Here is an 8651-nt window from a genome sequence, read left to right on the forward strand (position 1 = left end):
TGGACTATAGCCTACCAGGCTTCTCTGTCCATGGGATTTTCCAGGCAAGAGTACTGGAGTGGGGTGCCATTTCCTTCTCCAGGGGATCTTCCTGACCCAGGGATCGAACCCAGGTCTCCTGCATTGCAGGCAGACGCTTTACCCTCTGAGCCACCAGGGAAGCCCACTGGTTTCAAAAGTAAGTTTTAGCAAATGCTTAAAAAATGTAACACTGAATATACTTCCCTTCCAGCATTCATTTTAAGAAAGCTAACACAATCTTGACACCAAGCGTTTACAGAAGAGCAATACAAAAGAGCAAAATTATAAGACAAAGTCCATATGATATAACCAGTTGTCATTGTCTCCAATGTTTGTGATATGAATAGACCATGGATAATTGAAATTTTAATATAAAGTACTGAACACAATTTCACTGGTTTACTACAAAGTAGATGGCAAATTCAGACTTATGAATGAAATATATACATATCTATATCAATTATGGGAGGGAAAAGCCACATGGTAATCTGTAAATAAGGCTAGTTCTATAAATGTTTATGGAAGCATATGTATAAACATACATAGGTAACAATAAAAGCAGAGACAAGAAAAGGACATATTTTGTTATGGGCTGAATTGTGCCACCAAAGATATGTTGAAGTCTTTACCCCTTGTACCTGTCAATGTGAACTTATTTGAAAACAGTGTGTTTGGAGATACAATTAAGATGTAAGTTAACATGAGGTCCTATTGGAACAGAGCGAGCCCTTCATCCAATATGGCTGGTGTTTTTATAAGCTGAGGAAAAGAGATGCAGAGACAGACACTCACAGAGAGGAGAATGCCATGCAGAGTCACAGACAGAGGGAAGAGAGCCAAATGATGAAAGAGACAGAGACTGGAATTACACAGCTATTAATACAAGCTGAAGAACTGACGCTTTTGAACTGTGGTGTTGGAGAAGACTCTTCAGAGTCCCTTGGACTGCAAGGAGATCCAACCAGTCCATTCTAAAAGAACTTAGTCCTGAATATTCATTGGAAGGACTGATGCTGAACCTGAAGCTCCAATACTTTGGCCACCTAATGCGAAGAACTGAAAAGATCTGAAAAGACCCTGATGCTGGGAAAGACTGAAGGCGGGAGAAGAAGGGGACGACAGAGGATGAGATGGTTGGATGGCATCACCAATTCGATGTACTTAAGTTTGAGCAGGTTCCGTGAGTTGGTGATGGACAGGGAAGCCTGGCATGCTGCAGTCCGTGGGGTCGCAAAGAGTTGGACACAACTGAGTGACTGAACTGACTGAATACAAGCCAAGGATTCACCAGAAGTGAGGCAGGAGGCATGGTACAGATTCTCCCTCCGAGCTTCTACAAAGGGACCTGTTTTGCCAATACCCTGATCTTGGACTGCTGGCCTCCTGCCGTGTGAGAGCACAAGTGCCTCCTGCTTCAAGCCACGAGGTTTGGAGGTGGTTGGTTACAGCAGCCCTGGGACACCAATCCCTACACAGCACAGTCCTAACATATGACATCATGGCGCAGGAGCAAAACAGCACCAGGTGCTCAAAGACCTAAGCACAGAGCATCTGGCAAATTATGGACCTGCTTTGTTTAAAATTTCTTTTTATAGGAAGTCTTGACAAAGCTACAAGAGAAACTGCTACTCTGGATTTCACTCTAAGTAAACGGTAGGCAGTACAAAAGCATGAAGGAAACGCGGAGAGAAAATGGCAGGAAGCAACAGCAGTGGAAGGGCCCCAGGCTCAGACAAAAGAGGCATTCCTGTTCCAAACACTTCCCAGTTTTGTGACTGTAAACACACAAGTAACTTTAGCTAACACTTAGAGTTGCAGGTTTTTAATCCACAAAAACAAGCAATTTACATTTGTTCTGCCTACCTCAGATAGCTGTTGTGAAAGACGGGTGTGAAAGAAGTCTGAAAACACTATATAATGTATAACATCACCATCATTATTATTCTGCAGCTTAGTGATGTTTCAAAAAGATACGAAATGACCTTGTGATTAGACTTAATAGGGACATAGGCCCAGAGGAGAATGGAAGTATACAGGAAGTGAAACCAAAATATAATGAAAAGATTCATTCTGACAAAGTAGAGAAGATACTTATAGAAATCACATGGTAGGAAAGCGATCATTTTCTTATGCATTCAGATTTTTTAAGAAGGTAAAAGGGAGGAAATGGCTATATAATTAAGCATCAGTATTTTTCTGATGTCTGAGAAAACAAACACACGTACATTTTCTCGGCTATAAAAATGGAATATTAATAATTGCTTCCTCATAAAGCTGTTGGACAATAAAATGAACTAATGGATATAAGATTGCCCTGTGAATTATAATGTACTGTAAAATTGTTACACATGCACTCAAAACAGAGTATAAATTGAAAAATACCAAGTACAAATAAATGTTGAATGTGTTTATGTGGGGGCAATGATGATGGTTTTGAAATATTCAATGAGAAAGGAACAAGAGGCTTGGTGCAGACGGCATCTCTCTATATAATAGGAACCAGGGTGCAAAGCACTTTCACCTATCAAAGAGAACAGAAAAATATCCTAAATTATATACAGATTACTTTCTGAGAACTATTTTTTCTGACTTATTCCAACATGTGATAGCAGTTATGTTCTAAGCTATAATAACAACTTTAAGAGAAATGCCCAGGTACCAAGCTTCTCATGGTTCAGTACAGATAGAAATTGGATGAACTGAGGGCAAAGAGAGGTTAAGAAAAAAAGCCAAAGGAGTGCGGGCACGGAACAGTGGTGATACACTTACACAAAACCAGGAGGCCATTTGTAAGATATTGTCCAGGAGGTTACAAAGGTATCATTTTGCCTACCAAATGAAGAGAAACAGAAGTGTTTACCTAATACGTATGCATACGAAAATTCCAGTACTTGTTTAATTGGGACACAGCACACAGCCTAACAAAAAGGAAAGGAAGTCAGTAGCTCAGGAGGCCATCTAAAAAGAACAACGATCAAAAAGATACATGCAAAAAATTATTTGTGAAGCTAATGGGGCAAGAAACACAAAACTATACAAAATGAAAGAAACAAATATTTATACTCTGGAGAATGATGTGAGGAAACACAACCTGAAGCAGCCTGAGGCTAATAAATCATAAAAACTGTCTTGGGTGGAAAACCGAAAGAGGCAGCAGTCAGATACAACGTAGCTTGATGTAAAGGGTCATTTAACCACAACACAAAAACTCAAGAGGGAGCAAGACGTTCAGGCAAGAGTCCCAATCACTGACCAATGCACTACTCCTAACCAGGGCACTACTCTTGTTCAATAGGTAAAGAAGTGCAGGCTACACAGACTTTTCCTTCTTAATCACAAAGCTGGCAGGAGTCAAAGGTCATGGAGGTAGGAAGCTGAAAATGGGTACTCTGGAGATCATTTGAGGCTACCCAAAACCCAACATATCAGTATATTCTGAGAGAAGTCTGTAAGACAAGCAAACGTTAGTGATGTCTACCTGATCTGTATTGTAACATGAAGAATTTTTTAAAAACATCAAAAGATAGTGGTGATTTATACTGTAACAACTTTGCTTTCCTAAATTGCATTTTTTACCCGCAATAAGCTAGAAGCAGAAGAAAGAAAATAATAAACTTTTCAACAAAAGAGGAAATTATTGTTTCTTTCAGCAATAACTGGTGATATATGTATAATAAATATGTTACAACTTTACTGAGTTGTGACTTTAGTTATCTGATCATCACATCAAAGAATGAGTGTAATTCCTAGACTTTTGAAAAGGGAAAAAGTAGAAGCAGTGACATTTTATTTTCTTGGGCTCCAAAATCACTGTGGACAGTGACTGCAGCCGTGATATTAAAAAACACTAGCTCCTTGGAAGGAAAGCTACGACAAGCTTAGACAGTGTATTAAAAGCGGAGACATCACTGATAGAAGTCGCTCAGGCAGCCATCTAGAAAGAACTAGCAACAAGTGGCTAAGAAGAACTATGAAGAAAACACAATGGAGAGTGTGATGGGGGGGTAATATTTTAGTTGGAGTAAGTGAGATGACCTCTGAGAAGGTAACACTGGAAGGGAGACCCGGATAAAGTGACACCATGTACCAAGTGAGGATCAGGGAGGTTCAGGGTCCTGGGAGACGGAGCAGCACAAGGTGCTGAGGCAGGAATGTACTTGGTAGACTCAGGAACAGCCAGAGGGCCTGTGTATAAGCACCACACACACACACACACACACACACCCCACACACACACACACACACACACACACACTCAGGAACAGCTAGAGGGCCTGTGTATAAGCACCACACACACACACACACACACTCAGGAACAGCCAGAGAGCCTGTGTATAAGCACCACACACACACACACACCTCCACAGCAACACCCCCAACACACACACAGGAAGAGCAAAAGGGCCTGTCTGTAAGCACAACACACACCCCACACACACATACCAAATCACTTTGTCTGTGTTAATTGCTCAGTTGTGTCTGCCTCTTTGCAATCCCATGGACTGTAGCCCGCCAGGCTCTTGTGTCCATGGGATTCCCCAAGCAAAGATACTGGAGTGGTTTGCCACGCCCTCCACCAGGGGATCTTCCCAACCCAGGAACTGAACGCAGGTCCCCTGCATTGCAGGCAGGTTCTTTACCATCTGAGCCACCAGGGAAACCCCAGCTCCTCATAAATAAATGTAAATAGGATTCATGGCTGCTGCTTTTCAAGCACTACATAGAAGCACCAGAGCAGAGACTGAAATCCAGATACTCAATTCCCAAGGCCAGGATCTGGTGGGCACTGAACTGCAGGCACGGCATGCATTTTTCTGATTGACCATCTACCCAGAAAGACAACTGTAAGAGAAATGCCCAAAAAAAAAAAAATTAAAAAAAAAAAAAAAAAAAAAAAAAGAAATGCCCAGGTACCAAATTTCTCAGGCCCTTCTTCCAGACTAATGACAAACCGAGACAGCATTTTAAAGAGAGACGGGTTTTTTCTTTCTTTTTGGCCATGCCACATGGCTTGTGGCATCTTAGTTTCCTGACCAGGCATCAAACCTGGGCCCCAGCAGTGAAAGCTCCCAAGTCCTAACCACTGGACGACCAGGCGATTCCCAAGACTGCCTTTTTCTAATTGCACATAGGTTCCAAGGAAGCCCCTTGAAGCTCCTCCTATAGGACTTTCATTTCAGAACAGTTTATTGGATCTACAATCATCAAAGTGGTGTTAATAAGCCTGTCAACTGAAAAACGGAAATAGACTAATTATGTTGAACTAGATTCTATAATGACATTTATTAACAAAGAGTTATAATGTGAGATAATCGCAACTTTTGTTGTTCTTCTTCATTTTGATAAAAATTTTAATCTAGTAAGTTAAAATGAGGCTGGGTGATATATACTGGATCTGGACTCTGAAGACCCAAGTCTCAATTGTGCCATTTTCCCCAAGTCATTCAGCTGACAGTTTAACCTAACTTCAGATTACTCACTTGTAAGGTAAGGATAACAAATATTGCCCTATCTCACCACTGTGAGAAATTCTATTCAAATGGAAATACTTTTTCTTATTAAGACATCAAGTAAAAAAAAAAAGCAAATACAATTATATTAAAATAAAAACAGACACTGGTTTTATTAAAGAAAAAAAATCTTGTATATATCAATAGACAGTAAACTCTAAAGGTTTTTTTAAAAAAATCAAATAACACCAGGCTTCCATATTTTAAAAAAAATCAAACTCTTTGCTGCTGAGGTGCTCCATCTGTTCTCACTGCTTCCAACCCACCTAGAGGGTCCATGTGCCATGATGATAGTGATGTCATAAAAATAGGGCAACACTGCTGACTGAGGGTTTCCATGAGAGGATCAAGTGTCAAACTGATCCGAGTCCTCTCATTTGGGCTGATCAAATCTTATTCTTCTACAGCCCTCTACTCTTGCCAAATTTCAGGTCTGGATGCAGCAATTTTTTTGTTTTTTGTTTTTTTAGCCAATTTAGAAGTCATTAGACTGACTTATGTGTCTCCATCTTCTCAAAATGTTCCTGATCAACACTGTCAGAAAATTTTTTTCTTTGAACTCTAAATTACTCTCATATTATAGCTCAGCTGCCATATACCAGTTATTCATCTACACTTACTAAATTGTAAGGGACTTGAAAGCAGTCGCTGTCTGAAATCTCTTTTCTCAAAGCACCTTGTGCAACGGTTTTGAATATTGTTCCCACCCAACTCCAGAAAATGAACTGATCAAAGGTAGGTGTATGCCATATGTCAGGCCCTGTTCTGGGTGCTGGCGGTAGTGTGTGTGTGTGTGTGTGTGTGTGTGTGTGTGTGTAAATTTAAGATACCCAAGATGACCAGAAGAAAGAAAAAGATGACTGTTGCAGAGACTTAAGAATCTGCAAGAGCTGGAGTTATTCATCACGTGAGCATCTAGGAATGCCAAACAGTTGGCACCCAGAGAATGAAGGTAAATGTTCACTCTTCTGAGAAAAAGTTTATAATCAGATTGGGGTAGTGGTACAAGTATATTGTGAAGACAAGGAGATCCCTCCAATTCCCTGATGCTTCAGCAGACTTCTGATCTAAAGATACGCAGATGAACTATCAGGAGACTGACTTCTGATACATCAGCATGTGTTCTACAAAGATATATCTGGGTCCAGCACGGAGGTGACATAGTGGAGCGGTTAAGGACATTGGTACTGAACTGCCTGTGCTCCAGTCCTGGCTCTGTCACTAAGTAAATAGAGCTTCAGGACACTAGCCGAGTTACTCAACCTCTTTGTGCCCCAACTTCTCCATATGTATAATGTGGATGAAAAAGGATCTGCCTCTTCAGGATTTCATGAAGATTAAATGAGAATGCATGTAAATAAAGTGTTCCAAAGAGAGCCAGGCACACATTAAATGCCTTTATCGTAGGATGACCAATCATTTAACTTACCATCTAAACTGGGACAATCTGGTGAATGAAAAGGGATGACATCAAGACTGTGCAATAACTTAGACTGCATCAGGCGAACTGGGACATATGGTCATGCCATGAGTTAAGTGTTAAAAGAAACCAGAGACTGTGGCTGGAGGAAGCAGAGCTCCTTGCTTCGCCTCTTTACATGGAGGTCGCCCACAGACGCAGATATCAAAGATACCTGGATTAGAGTTACCTACACTCAACATGCACATTATTGTTTAGCTGCTAAGTCATGTCCAACTCTTTTGTGACCCCATTGGCTGTAGACCTCCTGGACTCTTCTGTCCAAGGGGTGTCCCAGGCAAGAACACTGGAGTGGGTTGCCACTTCCTTCTCCTGGGGATCTTCCCACTCAGGGATCAAACCTGCATTTCCTGCATTGGCAGGTGATTCTTTACTACTGAGCTACCTCCCTGCTTCACCTCTTTGCATGGAGGCCGGCCACAGATGCAGATACCAAAGGTTAACAACTGAATTAGAGTCACTGATAGTCAACATGCACATATGTTGAAGCTAAATGAGCATACTTAGTTTTTCATTGTAAATGGTTTCAATGGTAATATACCAATATCGACACAACCCCTCAAGATGAATAACAAGCATCCAACAAATACCAAGGACATGATAATGGCAACAAGCAGAAAGGTTACCTTGCTTGTTAGGTTAGGTAAGCTGTAAGGTAAGACTTGCTCCTAGCCCTCAAGAAGCTAACCACCAGTTAAATGATCCCTGCAGGTAGCTTCCTCCACTCGTCCCCAGAGGCCACCGCTATAGCAAACACATCAAGGCGGGAAGCAATCTCAGAGAAATACTGAAAAAGATGAAAAGACGACTTGAAAAAGAAACACAGCAGAAAAGAGAAATAAAGTATTTCATTATTTTACATGGCATTGCCAAATAGTTTAAGACATTCTTCAAAGAAAAAACAAAACCCACAAAAACCTGTTTGTGGCAGATAGCTTATGTTTTGGCCTACGCAGCACCCACTTCTTTCTTTGCACAATTACTGTTCTTCCATTACATGTGATCTCATTAGAAACAAAAAAACCCAATTTGGAAGAAAACATAATTCAAGAGAGAGAAAGGAGGAGGAGAGAAAATAAAGCAGGGAAATTAACTATCTGATGTCTAATGTCTCAAAAAAAAAAAAAAAGAGTTCTCATGTTTTAGAGACAGGTATTGAAACATTTACAGATGAAATGATGTGCTGTCTGGGATGTGCTTCAAAATATGCAGGGTCAGGGGAGTGGATGTGGATATAGATGAAGTAAGATTGGCTATGAATTCATCATTATTGAAGCTAAGTGATAAGTATACTGGAGTTAATTTTCTATTCCATTTAATTTTCTCTAGATTTAAAATTTTTCAAAAGAAAAAACATTTAGTTCATACACAGTATGGCCTTAATTTTATAAAAGCATGTCTCTTCTGTATATATGCAAGGAAAGCTATCTGGGCTAATGTTCACCTCGTGTCAATGAGGTGTCAACACTTTCAACCTTGAATTTTCTACACTGTTTGAACTCAAAGTAGTAATTATGCATTGCTGCTACTGCTGCTAAGTCGCTTCAGTCGCGTCCGACTCTGTGCGACCCCATAGACGGCAGCCCACCAGGCTCCCCCGTCCCTGGGATTCTCCAGGCAAGAACACTGGAGTGGGGTGC

General features: G+C 40.7%; 1 protein-coding gene across 4 annotated transcripts in view; it reads right to left on the bottom strand.

The window, feature by feature from the left end:
• The window catches only part of SCAI (suppressor of cancer cell invasion), a 119874-nt gene that overhangs the window by 63720 nt on the left and 47503 nt on the right, over positions 1-8651 (bottom strand). The window lies entirely within an intron of this gene.

The sequence above is a fragment of the Bison bison genome, unplaced genomic scaffold, assembly GCF_000754665.1.
Source record: "Bison bison bison isolate TAMUID 2011002044 unplaced genomic scaffold, Bison_UMD1.0 scf7180017864193, whole genome shotgun sequence".
In the NCBI taxonomy this organism is placed as follows: domain Eukaryota; kingdom Metazoa; phylum Chordata; class Mammalia; order Artiodactyla; family Bovidae; genus Bison; species Bison bison.